Source organism: Crocodylus siamensis, chromosome 13 (assembly GCF_052110815.1).
Source record: "Crocodylus siamensis isolate JL-2025a chromosome 13, ASM5211081v1, whole genome shotgun sequence".
NCBI lineage: Eukaryota > Metazoa > Chordata > Crocodylia > Crocodylidae > Crocodylus > Crocodylus siamensis.
The window spans coordinates 16,661,019-16,674,227 of NC_143407.1; the positions used below are offsets into that span (position 1 = coordinate 16,661,019).

At 49.3% G+C, this 13,209-nt stretch overlaps 1 protein-coding gene across 1 annotated transcript in view; it reads right to left on the reverse strand.

Moving 5' to 3' along the window:
* RNF43 (ring finger protein 43) overlaps nt 1-13,209 on the reverse strand; it is a 76,844-nt gene that overhangs the window by 38,332 nt on the left and 25,303 nt on the right. The window lies entirely within an intron of this gene.

The following is a 13,209-nucleotide window of genomic DNA, read 5'->3' on the forward strand; positions in this document are numbered from 1 at the left end:
CCAAGATTCTTAGGAAATCACAAGGCTCGGTGAGCTGATCCTTCGGGGGAGACGCAACATATCATAAGATGTTCAGTAAAACAATGGGAGTTGTCAGTAACAGCATAACACCAGCATTAGCATTAGTTATCCTTAAGCAAATGGTAAATGTATCCCTAAGCAATAATAAATTATTTCCCTGGAAGGAACACAGAGTACAAAATGCCAAATTATGACATGGCCTGAGGTGGGATAAAGCTGTGATGCATGCCATCCCGTTTGTGGAGGAGATATCCACACAATGAACAGCCATATAATTCTTAATAATGTACCTTTGAGCACCTCACTTGCCTGCTCAGACCTCTCCCCAGAGATCTGTTCTCATCCTTTGATATCATCACTAGAGAGGAAACGTTAAGGCTGAGAGCAATGTTGAGTAAATGTTGAGCAAAACACACTTCTCCCAAAGCAAGAGTGAAGGAGAGCAATCTACATTTATTTAATTCTCCATGGCAGGGCCGCCTCTGTGTGCAGTGGGGCTGAGCCACAAGGAGCTTTTCCAGCACTGAACCGCAGACAGCACAGACCTCAGAAGTGTGTGGGAACATTTGGGGCTGAGGTGGCAAGCATTTGGCAGCTGTGAACTCCGGAGTTCCTTTCCCCGTGGAGGGAACGTGCATTGCTGTGTGCCCCCGGCAGCCCTTACAAAGGGATTCCCTAGGTGAGGCATCCTTCCAAGTCCAAGTGGCAAGTGAGGTTGGAAGGCAGGCTCCATCACTGACCACCTTGACTTTGAAAGATGTTAACACACCTTCCAGGGGCTGTGACTTGGCCCTATTCTAGGCATAGCTGGTGGGACTGCAAGCTTCCTTGGACTGTGAGCTCCTTGTGTACTGCCTCTGTCCGCTGGTTGTGTACAAATGCAATCGCAACCCATCAATAAGGAGGATAACGACAAACTCTGAGCTGACACATGCTTCTCTGGCTCACTGAGGAGATGGGGGAGGCGGGAGATGCGATTCCCTGGCAGAAGAGATGGAGTAATCAGTGAGAATACAGCCAGAATTGCTGCTGATGTGGAAGTTACGGTTATGAAAATTAAGACTTTTTCTCTCTCTCTCTCGTGACTGGTTTCCTGAGGTCAGAAGACAAAGGTCTTCTGTCCCTCTCTTGCCAAGCAAAAACAGTTTGCATTGAACATTTCTTACCTCCCTGGCATGCCGTGTGTGCCTGACATGACTGCACCAGCACTGAGGGGCTCCTGGGACACGCCAGACAGAGCAGGTCAATGTGAGAACAGCAGCAGAAGCAAAGTGGTGGTATCGTCCAGGCTCAGCTCCTTCCTCACACTGGTGAGATGCCCCAACACACGCTGTGCACATAAGCAAGTGGTCATCGAGGTGTGCAAGAGTGTCTGACCCTGCATGGGCAACTTGGGTCACAACCAGCCAGATCCCCACAGTGCAAGTCAGCTGGCCAGACCAGTGTAGAAGAGTCCCAAAAACTTGGCTTCCAGTTTTTATGACTGTCCCCATGCCTACCTGCACTAGTAAGCAGCATTCCCCATTTAGGTACTCAGGCAGGGGACAAGGCTGAGGACTCATTCTCACACACTAGACAGAGATTACACTGCTCCTGTACAAGCAGGTTTTTGCAATGAGCTGTTTGCTGGGTGCCAGAAAACGTTTTCCTTAGGATCCTGAGAATGAGACAGCAGCTGGGCAGAGCTAAGGCTCAGTGAGGGAGGCAGGGAATCTCTGGCATCCTGCTCTGGACCTTAGGAGAAAAGGCAGAAAGAGGCCTTTTCAGGCTGGACATGGCCATCCTGTGGCTAAGAGGGTCCTAAGGGCCTCTACATCTGGGAAAGTGACTGCAATGGGATGCCAGATAGGTTTCTGTCAGTTATTCCAGTGTCAAACCAGGTTAAGCATCATATCAAAACTTCTTTTAAATACCCTGTGTATAAGACCATTATATAAGAAGACAACCAGCCTGATGGTGAAGGGAGCAGGGCCACGGAAGGGAATGGCAGGAGATTTCAACAGCCCTGTTTTATCAGGGGAAAGGGGGCATGGGTTGAGGAGTTGCCTTAGTGTGTGCAGCCAGGGAATATTTATGTTCCTTGTCAGGTTTGGAGCTGTGGCAATCGCTTGCCTTGTCCCCAGGGTCTCTGGTCATAGCCTCCTAGGCCTCTTTTCTCTCAGTCTTCACATTGTAACATTCAGCTGTTTCTGGGGGAATTATCAGTGGCAGATCCCAGGAATCCCATAGTCCTGAAGGTCTCAAGAGGCACCTATACATGTGATGGACCTCTGCTCTGATGCATGCTAATTAGCATGCATCACAGCAATCTTGATTAATCGAGTCTGTTGTGAGTCTGCTGGAGCGTGCTAATTAGCATGCTGCAGCAGCCTCCGCGTCGCGTGTATGAGTGTCCCTGCATTTCAAAATGGTGGCAGGAGAGCTTTAACTAAAGCTCGTTGAATGAGATTTAAAGCGTCCCTGCTGCCATTTTGAAGTGTGGGATGCTGAATACACATGACGCTGCAGGTGCTTTAATTAGAGTGGCTCTAAGAGCCACTCTAATTAAAGTGCCCCCCTCCCCACCCCGGAGCACATGTATAGACACCCAAGTATCCTGAACACTGTTTTGTGTTTCCCCATTTTAATGGTGATGTTAAGGGTCATCAGGTTCTGCACTGACTTAACTGTATTGGAGGAAGAGCATAGTGGAGAAGACTGCAGAACTCTGCAAGGTAAGGTCAAGCTAAGGCACAGCATTGAATCCCTGCTGTGTCCCATTAGTGAGAGAGACAGAGCAGAGTCCTTCTGAAGCAGAATCCTCCAAACCAGTGTCACATTTAAAAAAGGAACAGAACTGGGGGGTCAGCATGAATTTGCCAAAACTGGAAGTAAGGGGGAGGAGCCCAGCAGGAGCCATCTACCTCCTGGTTCTCAAATTGAGGCTGACTGCCAGTTCTGACATAAACCCGACCCCACAGCTTTTTGACACTTCTCTTTGCTCACATGAAGAAGCCCTCAGCAGCTCCTCCAGGTGATTGTATATAAAGTACACACACTTTTGGAACAACCCATTTCCAGCATGTCACCAGTATGTGAGATGCAGATGGACAGTAGGGCCCTTCCTTAGGCCTAAACTGCTCGGTTTTTGAATGCCAACCTGACAACTGACAGTCTCTCAGGACTTTCTAATGAATGCATAGCCCTGAACAAGCAGCTGTGTTTGGGCTGAGATTATGGGTGAAAATCCTTTTCGGGTCACCTAGAACCACATTCTCTGCCATCAGGGGATCTCCTGAAGAAGCCTGGGCAGAGAGCTGCCTGACCCAAAGTTCAGTTTTTCTATGCCAAACCTGTCAACTGACAGGTCCCTAAACCTGTTTGTTACATACATTGTACAAAATCAGGGTTCCAGTAGGTCGGAGGTTGCTGGATATAATCCATCTGGTGTTTCTGTCAGTGACCCATCTCTAAAAATCTCTCTGATTCTAAGTAATGGTCACCATTTTCCACTCAAGATTCTAATCTCATAATTTCTGGCCCATAAATGAACATTCTCTGCAGATTACTGCTCTGCTCTCTGATAGTACATTATTTAATTTTTCACTGCTCAGATTTGTTACTGGAGATGAAATATCTCAGCATTTTACTTTGTAGTTTGAACGAGTGAAGTGACGTTTACAGTTGATAATGGGCCCTGAGATCTTGACCATTACTACAAAATAGTGAGAGCAAAGCTATGTTGGCCAGATGTGAAGACAGGTGATGCCTTCTTGTTGATGCAGCAGTACTGGCAGAACCCCTGCTCTGGGTTCAGCTTTGCCAACATAGGGCAAATTCTGTTTGTTATAGGAGGTGATACAGATGTGTTAGTAGAGATTTCTTTCTGCTGGGGGACATTACTCCACACCAAGGCTTCTGTCTATCTTATCCCTGACAGTCCTGATTTTTTATTAGAGGTACACTGATACATTGGTCCGATATCAGATTGGTACTGATAGGAAGACAATTATCTATATCAGATATCAGCCCCCAGGCAGTGGTGCAAGGGCTGGGAGCAGAGCTGAGGTGAAATTTGGGGTGGCTACAGCCTCCTCCCATCACTGCTGGAGCACCCTTTGAGCCCAACCCCCAGCAAGAACAGCCCTATGCAGCACCAACTCTACCCTGCAGCTGCTGCCTATCCCGTCCAGATCCGGGGGCACCCCCCCAGCCCTCCTGGGGTGCAAGCAGCAGCAGGAGCCACCCCAACCCCAAAACCCACAGCTCTGTCCCACACCCCCTCTGAGCAGCGCCTGCCCTTGCCCCCTAGTTTCATAGTTTCATAGTTTCATAGTAGCTAGAGTCGGAAGGGACCTAGGTAGATCATCTAGTCCGACCCCCTGCCTTAGCAGGAAAGAGCACCGGGGTCAGATGACCCCGGCAAGGTGCTCATCTAACTTCCTTTTAAAAATCCCCAGGCTAGGAGCCTGCACCACTTCCCCTGGAAGCTGGTTCCAGGCCCTAGCCACCCTGACTGTGAAGTAGCGCCTCCTAATATCTAATCTAAACTTACCCTCCGCCAGTTTGTGACCGTTATTCCTGGTCACTCCTGGCAGCGCACGGGGGAACAGGGACTCCCCCAATACCTGCTGATCCCCCCTGACCAGTTTGTAGCAGGCCACAAGGTCCCCCCTTAGCCTTCTCTTGTGGAGGCTAAACAGGTTCAGGTCCCGTAGCCTATCCTCATAAGGCCTGCCCTGCTGACCCCTGATCATACGAGTGGCCCTCCTCTGAACTCTTTCCATATTGTCCACGTCCCTCTTGAAGTGTGGCGCCCAGAACTGGACGCAGTACTCCAGCTGCGGCCTGACCAGTGCCGCATAGAGGGGGAGGATCACCTCCCTGGACCTGCTCGAGATGCATCTGTGGATGCATGACAGGGTACGATTGGCCTTCTTGACTGCCTCCCCACACTGCCGGCCCATGTTCATCGTGGAGTCAATGACGACTCCAAGATCCTTTTCCGTCTCCGTGCTGGCAAGAGGGGAGTTCCCCAACCTGTAAGTGTGGTGCCGGTTCTTCCTCCCCATGTGCAACACCTTGCACTTATCAGTGTTAAACCCCATCCTATTCTCATCCGCCCACCGTTGCAACCTGTCAAGGTCAGCTTGTAGCCTATTGCACCCTTCTAGTGCACCCACATCCCCCCACATCTTAGTGTCATCAGCAAACTTGAACAGGGTGCTTTCTACCCCCTCATCCAAGTCACTGATGAAGATGTTGAACAGTGCAGGCCCGAGGACCGAGCCCTGCGGAACCCCACTGCCCACATCCTTCCAGGTCGAGAAGAACCCATCCACTACCACCCTCTGGGTGCGGCCCTCCAACCAGTTGGCGACCCATTTGACCATGTGGGCATCGATACCACAGTCTCCCAGCTTTTTGATGAGGACAGGGTGAGAGACAGTGTCGAAAGCCTTCCGGAAGTCCAGAAAGACTACATCCACAGCAACCCCTGCGTCTAATGATTTGGTGACCTGATCGTAAAAGGCCACCAGGTTGGTCTGACAAGACCTGCCACTGATAAACCCATGTTGGTTGCCCCTGAGCATGCATTCCCCCGCAAGGCCCTCCTGGATGTGTGCCAGGATAATTTTTTCAAAGAGCTTACCCGGGATTGAGGTCAGACTAACTGGCCTGTAATTTCCCGGGTCCTCTTTTTTTCCCTTTTTGAAGATAGGGACCACATTGGCCCTCTTCCAGTCCTCCGGCACCTCGCCAGAGCACCACGAGTGCTCATAGAGCCGTGCCAGGGGTCCCGCAATGACCTCAGCCAGTTCCTGTAGAACCCTAGGGTGAAGATCGTCCGGACCAGCGGACTTGAACACGTCCAGCCTCTCCAGAAGTACCCTAACTAACTCCTCGCTAACCCTTGGCCCAGGCGTGTCTCTCTCGGGGCCCGAGGGGGGCCCAGCAGGGAGGTGGCTGAACTGGTCCCTACTTAGGAAGACAGAGGCAAAGAAATCGTTAAATATGTTAGCTTTGTCATCTGGCGTGATGACTAAGTTGCCCATCGTGTCCTGCAGGGGCCCCACATTACCCGGGACCCTCTTTTTACCCCCTATGTATTTGAAGAAGGACTTCTTATTGTCCTTAATCCGGGAAGCTTAAGGGGGGCATTGATCAGCCTCCATGCCCCTTCCCTCCTGCCTCCCCTTCCACCACACCAGATTTACTACCTGGAAGCAGCTGTATCGGATATCGGATTGGTATTGGCCGATATGCCTAGTTAAATATTGGCTATCAGTATCAGCCACCAAAATCTCTGTTGCATCCCTATTTTTTATGCATGTTTTGGGGTGACCCAAAGAGAATTTTCACCCATAATCCCAACCCAAACACAGATCCTTATTTGGGATATTATACATTGCACACAGCCCTGGGGCCTGTGAGTTGGCAGGTGGGCACTCAAAAATTGAGCTTTGGATTAGGCAAGGGGCCTGCCCAGGCGTCTTCAGGAGAGTCCTCCGGTAGTAGCGATGTGTGTCACACACAGGTGGCCAGTCTTGCCGCCCAGGGGGAACCCCACAGCCGATCCCACCAATTGCTGCGGCTGATCGCTGTAGCAGCTGCTCAGGGGGTGCATGTGAACCCCCTTCCACACCATATGCATTGCCACTGATATGTGTTTTAGGTGATCTGAAAAGGACTTTCACCCGTAATCCCAGCCCACACTGCTCCTTATTCAGGGCTATGCATTTATTACAAAGGCCTGAAGGGTTGACAGTTGAGGGCTGGCACTCAAAACCTGAGCTTCAAGTCTGGCAGTGCTTTGCCCACACTTCCTCAGGAGAGTCCCCCTGGCATGGAGACATATGGTTTGTGGTGACTCAAAGTTAGTTTTTCCCCATAATCCCAGCCCAAACTCAGCTCCTTATTTGGCCAATGTACATTGCATGCAGGTCCAGGGGGCTCTCACATGAAAACTGAGCTTTGGGTTGGGCAGCACCCTACTCAGACTTATTCAGAAGTGTCCCCCGGCAGTGGAGATGCATCGTTTGGGGTAAACCAAAAAGGATTTTGCCCCATAATCCCAGCCTAATCTCAGCTCCTTATTCAGGGCTATGCATTTAATACGTATTATTTTACATTTTTATTAGTAAATATACATTTCTGATGAAATTCTAACTCTTTAGTATGCCTAATTCATTACTAATGCCCTTTAACTATATAAAGATTAGTTTTGAAAAAGGAACCAGGAACAGCGAATAAGGATCCAAACTCAGCCTCATAATTTCAGAGCACTGCAGGGCAGGCAGGGGGAACTTTCCCAGGTCTGATTCTCTACAATGCCTTCTTTGGGGCTACAGGCACCTGCCTCGCATGTACTCAGTACTGCTCACTGCTGTATAAACATGCTCAGTGAGTTGGTCTGGACTGGGGAGTCCTGTGCCCAGGGCTCATCTCATAGCATCAGCACTACTGGCTTCTGCAGTCAACCCAGCCAGAGCAGTGCCACGGTTACATCAGCCTAGAGGAGGGCTGGGATCTCCAGCTTGATCATAGCCAAGGAGGGGTCTCAAGTGACCACTGAGGAAATGGGAAATGAAAAGAGGAGCCCTGGACAGAGACCTGGGCTTGCTGGCGAAAGGAGATGCCTGCTGGAGAAGGCTCCTGGTCTGTAGGGAACTCCAACAAGAGCTTCCAGGCTGTGGCTGGGGTGTGGCTGAGCGCACACTGCCTGACTCCAGAACCATTCCCACCCCCCACAGTACAGCCTTTCACTCAGCCAGGTGCAGAACAAAAGGGAGCAAATGATGTAGTTCTTGCTTCAGCGGTGCAAGCTTGAAGGTCAGCTGTTCAGAGCAAAGCTCCATTGTATGGCCGAGCCCTGTACACTTTGCCTACAGACCTGGAGCTACAATCAACCCAGCAGGGGCTATTACTGTATGGTTGCTTCTGAGCGGGGAGATGAAAGGCTTTTTCTAATGTAATAACTGACGGCCTCTTCAGTGCCGTTTGAACTGTTTACAGACCGAGTTAACGATTACAGGCAATGTGTATCTTGGCTGGCTGCCCAAAATTCTTACCCGCCCGTCAGATATTATCAAAGAGCCCTTCACTGCCTGCCTGGAGTCCTTCCAAACACTGTTCAGAGATGCCGACAAAAGGAGGAGCGTTCAGCATGTAGTCTCTGCGGCAGCCCAGGCAAGAAAGTTGCATATCAGCTCTGGCAAGGTGTCCCAGGAACTGGCTCCCTGAGTCATGGACTCACCCACAGGAGGCATGGAAATGCCAGTGAGGTCACATCCCTCCCCTCCCTGGGTCGGCTTGGGATGGACACTTCCTTATGGGTCATGATCTAGAACTCTGCCCACTTAGGAAAAACAGCAGCATATGAGGGATATGCAGCGAGAGCTCCTGGAATGTACAGTATTTTCCCTCATCAAGCAGTGGGAGCCTTCACTCCTGGGTCACTGAAAACCTCTCTCACTACCTCCATGGCTCCAGCTCATGCCGTCTTACCAGCCCGTGGGTATCCTCTCCACCCTTGGGTAGACCTGCTGGCAAACAGAACCTTGGCCCCATATCCAGAGCACTTTGCACCCCATCCAGACTGTCAAGGCTGTTGTGTGAGCATGAGTGGTGACACAGCTGAAAGCCACTCCTGCCAAACATGTTCTTATCACCCTTCTGCCTGGTGGACAGTTCAAACCAAAATAAGTTAGGGGAGACTGGGCAAAATTGCTGTCACTGTTATGTGCAAAAATGCAGGAGTAGGAAGAGGAGCTTGGCTAGGCCAGGTTATATACCCAGCTGGGTGTCTTGGGGACAAACCCGGCTTACACTCAGGAAACTCTTTGCCAACTAAAAGAGTGAGAATCTCAAAGCCTCAGAGAAAGGCTTTGAGAATCTTAGGTTCCCATCCTCTCTGTACTGAAATCAATGGGAATTTTGCTACTGCCTGCAATGAACACAGGATGTGTTTATGCATCACTAAGCACTACTTTCAGATCACACAAGATTCAGGATGCTACAGTTCCTATCCAACAAGCACAAAGTATCTTGTCATTCATCCTCCTGCTAGACTCACAGTAGACATAGCACCGTGGTGCAAACCCTTAAAGCCACTGTGCTGCCCCAGAATAAACCCATGGTGTACATGTACTGCCCAATATAATCCCCTGGAGAGGTCCTGTTTTCCTGAAACAAAGGTCCTAGAACTGTTGAGCTGCCCTAATGCAAACCCTGGAACCTTGTCCTGCTTCTTCCATACAACTCTCAGGGGTTGTTGGGATGCTCTGGTGCAAGTCCCTGGGGTTGCTGCATTTAACTTAGAGCAAGCCCCTAGAGCCACTGTGCTGCGTTGCTTGATTCAGTGTAAGCTGGCAATGCCTTGTTGTGGCGCATTCTGGTAAACTGCTGGAATCTCTACTGGTGCAGCGTTTGGCAAATCTCACTGTAAGCACAATAACATTCCACTGGTAGTGGTTCCTTTCATCTAAACAAGCCCCTACACCCATGCACTTTGCTGTGGGATAAGGCTTTGACCACACACACAGATAGAAAGGGTTTTTGCTTGTGTGACTGTCACTTTCTGAAATCCCACAACTAGGCAAGTGTATAGGTAGGTGAATATCCAGATTTGCAACAAGAGCTTACCTGGACAGCAAAAAGTGCATGCAGATTTTGCTTGCACAAACTGCAAGAGGGGCCATTGTGGGCAGCTGAGCTGTCCATGATACAAAAGTTGCACATTGCAAGAGATGCTTTCTATGATAAGAGCTGTTGGAAACAGGCTGCCAGTTCTGTGCAGGCAGCATGACCTATGTCAGCTGGATCTCAGCTTTAATGGAAGAGAATGCTCAACAGGCACAGAATCAAGTCACTTGATTTTCAATCATGCATTCTTCCTTGTTCCCCACCGTTTCACTGCTCTGATGTGGTTGTTTTTCTGGGACAGGAATGAAGAAGTAGTGCTGGAGATAATAATCCACAGGAAGAAGCAAACGCCTTGCCAGAGACCACAGTTATTGGAGGGAGACAGGAATGTGGATGCAAAATGTTTTGCTAAAATGATCTGAAACATAAAACCAGTTCCCCCCTCCACTTATCTGCTAAGACCTGAGTTAAGGCCCTCTGAGTTCTCCACTTTCCTGGCTGCCATCAATGACATCACTGACACCCAAGGAGCTGAAGGAATGAAGGCAACAGGTGGGACCTGATTAGCATGTCCAGGTTTGGACAGATTATAAGGCTGTTCTGGAACTCATGATCTCTTACAAGGCTATGTATATGTATCCGTTGCTCATGATAAGCTGCATATCATGATATGCATCCACAGCAAAGGAAGTGCTCTAGCCCCTGGGACAATTCCCTGCAAAGCTCTGTGCATGCATATCATGATATACAGCTTATCATGAGCAACGTATCACAATACATACATATAGCCTTGTAAGAGATCATGAGTTCCAGAACAGCCTCATAATCTGTACAAACCTAGATATGCTAATCAGGTCCCACCTCTTGCCTGTTCTTGTGTACAAGAGAAACTAAGCCACTCACAGCCACATCAGGGAGAGGATCCAGGTTAACTGGTACCCTGGCACTTGTGACCTCCACTGGTCATAACACTACAAGATCCAAAGCAGAGTTGGGTACTTACATGGGGAAGAATGGCCAGAGTCACTGCTGAGAACAGTGTTTTGGGAAGAGGATAAACCCTCCTGCTTAAGGACTGAAGCCACAATCTATCATAGAATAAGACAAGATATAGTGCAGGGTCCAGTTATCCCACATGAGACCACTATGGGGTTCTTGCATCATCTTCTTAACATAGATGCTCTGCACAGCTGGAGGCTGGATAAAGGAGTGGATGAGACTGAGCTTGGGTTCAGTCTGGCATTTCTCATGCGACTTACTTCCAGGGCTCAAACTGGCTGTATTGTGCCCACACCTGCGTTTGGTTTGGTGTGGGCTGCTATCTTCTTTTTCAAATTACTAACTTCTTTGTTCCTGTCTTTCGTCAGCCTCTGGCTTTTACTATTATGGAGAAAACCTTCACGTAGGTATTTCCCATGCTTCTGGGCTTTGCTGGTTGCCACATGGGGCCAAGAGGAAATTTTTTCACCTCCTGCTGCTACATGTGTCAGGGTTAATTTTAAGCCTTCCTCGGAGGCATTGGGTGTTGGCTACAGCCAGTGCTGTGGATTTTGACTAGGGTGTGCCAATGCTCCTGCTGGGACTTAAACCCAGAGGGCTCCTGGCTAGATGGTCTTGCCCCCCTGCTCAGGGTCAGACAAGACAGGATCTGACTCTATGGTCAGACTGGTATGGACTGTGGGGTTTTTGCCTTCCTCTGTAATGGGGGGCAGCAGGGGGGAGGGGTTTGGCCCTCTTCCTGGGATCTTGTGTGTATTTTTAACAACCTTTGCAGCAGCAGGATGTTGATCACCACAGGGTTTTAGGTCTTGTGTTGAGTCAGGGTTGACTGTGTAGTTTTGCTAAGAGGTTAGACAATGGATTTGGATGAGATAATTTGGATTGGGATGATCCTCCCTTAGGCAGGGGGTTGGACTAGATGACCTATGAAGGTCCCTTCCCTTCTATGATTTTAAGCGTTACTAATTCAGCAATACCTGCCTTTATCTATAGAGAGCCTCGAAAAGGAGTCCCAAGAGATGCGAGATAGCCCATTTTGTGGGGTGTTCATGCAGTGGTGGTTATGATGTAGATATCAGTGCTGTTAACTATTCCTTTGCTGGCTGAGGCATTTAAGGAAAGAGGGGACACGGGTATTTCAGGTCTGTCCAGGCTGCTGAAGAGGCCTCTGCCTTTAATGCCATGAGGCAAAAGTGGTTGGGAAACAGTGTCTGCCCCACTCAGTTTTTTCTGCAAAAACTCGAGGCAGAAACACCATTTTAGTTGTAACCAGAGCGAACATGACTGGACTCTCATCACACACCAGTGCAATGTGTCAGCCTTGCCCAGGGTGCAGGCAAGCTACTGGAAGGGACCAAGCCAAGGAGCCCATCAGAGCATTTAATATCTGCACAGTTTGCTGTGAGCAGCATCTCACTTGGCATCTCCACTGGACAGAGCTCAGCTTCTAGGCAGTGATTATGATAGCCATGGTCTTCTTCCATCCTTGTCTGACTAGCTATGAGGCTCCCTTGTGATGGGGGTGGGAGGTATTGTTGAGGGTCCAAGGTGCTCACCCAATGCTAGGCACCGACTCCATCTAAAATCCCCCCGGGTGGTCCAGCTCAACAGAAGGTGATGCTCCAGCAAGGGTTTGTTGCTGTTCTTCCTGGGAGGGCTTTTTCTTGTTGAATCTGGGCCTCTCCAGAACCAAGAGAACCTACAGTTAAAACCTGATGGTGAAAGCTAGTTACAGGTGCCTGCCATCCCCATGTCTTGGACAGTGCTCATTCCCACATGAGACGCATCTCCAACACAAGACATAGGATGTTTTCTATTTCCTGGGACACGATGGCACTGAGAGCAACATTCAGGAACATAGTGGCAATTGGCAATTTCTGCTGCAGACTGAACTCTGGTGAGAGCTACACCATGTGGGAACTAGCACAACTGAATGACATGAAAGAACAATGTGTTGTGACCTGTTTGCTGCTATCTTTGAACTCCAGGAGAGGTGATTCTCTGTCCCAGTATATCTGTTTTTTCCTATCAACACACTTTCAAAAGGAGCATCTTCTGCTGTGGATCCACATTGCTCAAGATACCATACTCTGAGGATTCTCTCATAACAGCTGCATAAGTAGAATAGCCCCAGTGCAAAAAGTTTCTGTGTGATCAGGCCTGAGCAGCTGAGGAGCACTGCTGCCACAGTTTCCATTTTGCCATGAGGATTTGGTACAATGTTGGAGAACGCAGGGATAAATCATTAACAAGCGCTTATTGTTCACAGGTATTTCTGGCAATAGACCATTGAGGTCAACTTGGATAAACTGCCAGGGTTTGGGAGGGTGGGGGGGAGAGGGGAGGGGCATTTTCTGTAGAGAAGCAGTCTCATTCTTATCTGGTTCCTTTAAAATAACCACCGGGAAGCAGGCTCCTACACAGCCCGGTATTTCTCCCCACTCCTTTTGCTTCCCACTGGCAATTCTCCCCACTCTTTTTGCTCCAAACTTTTCTCTCCTAGTCTGGGATATCTCAGGGGTAAGGGCTGTATCTTCTTATACATCTATAAAATACCTAGCACCT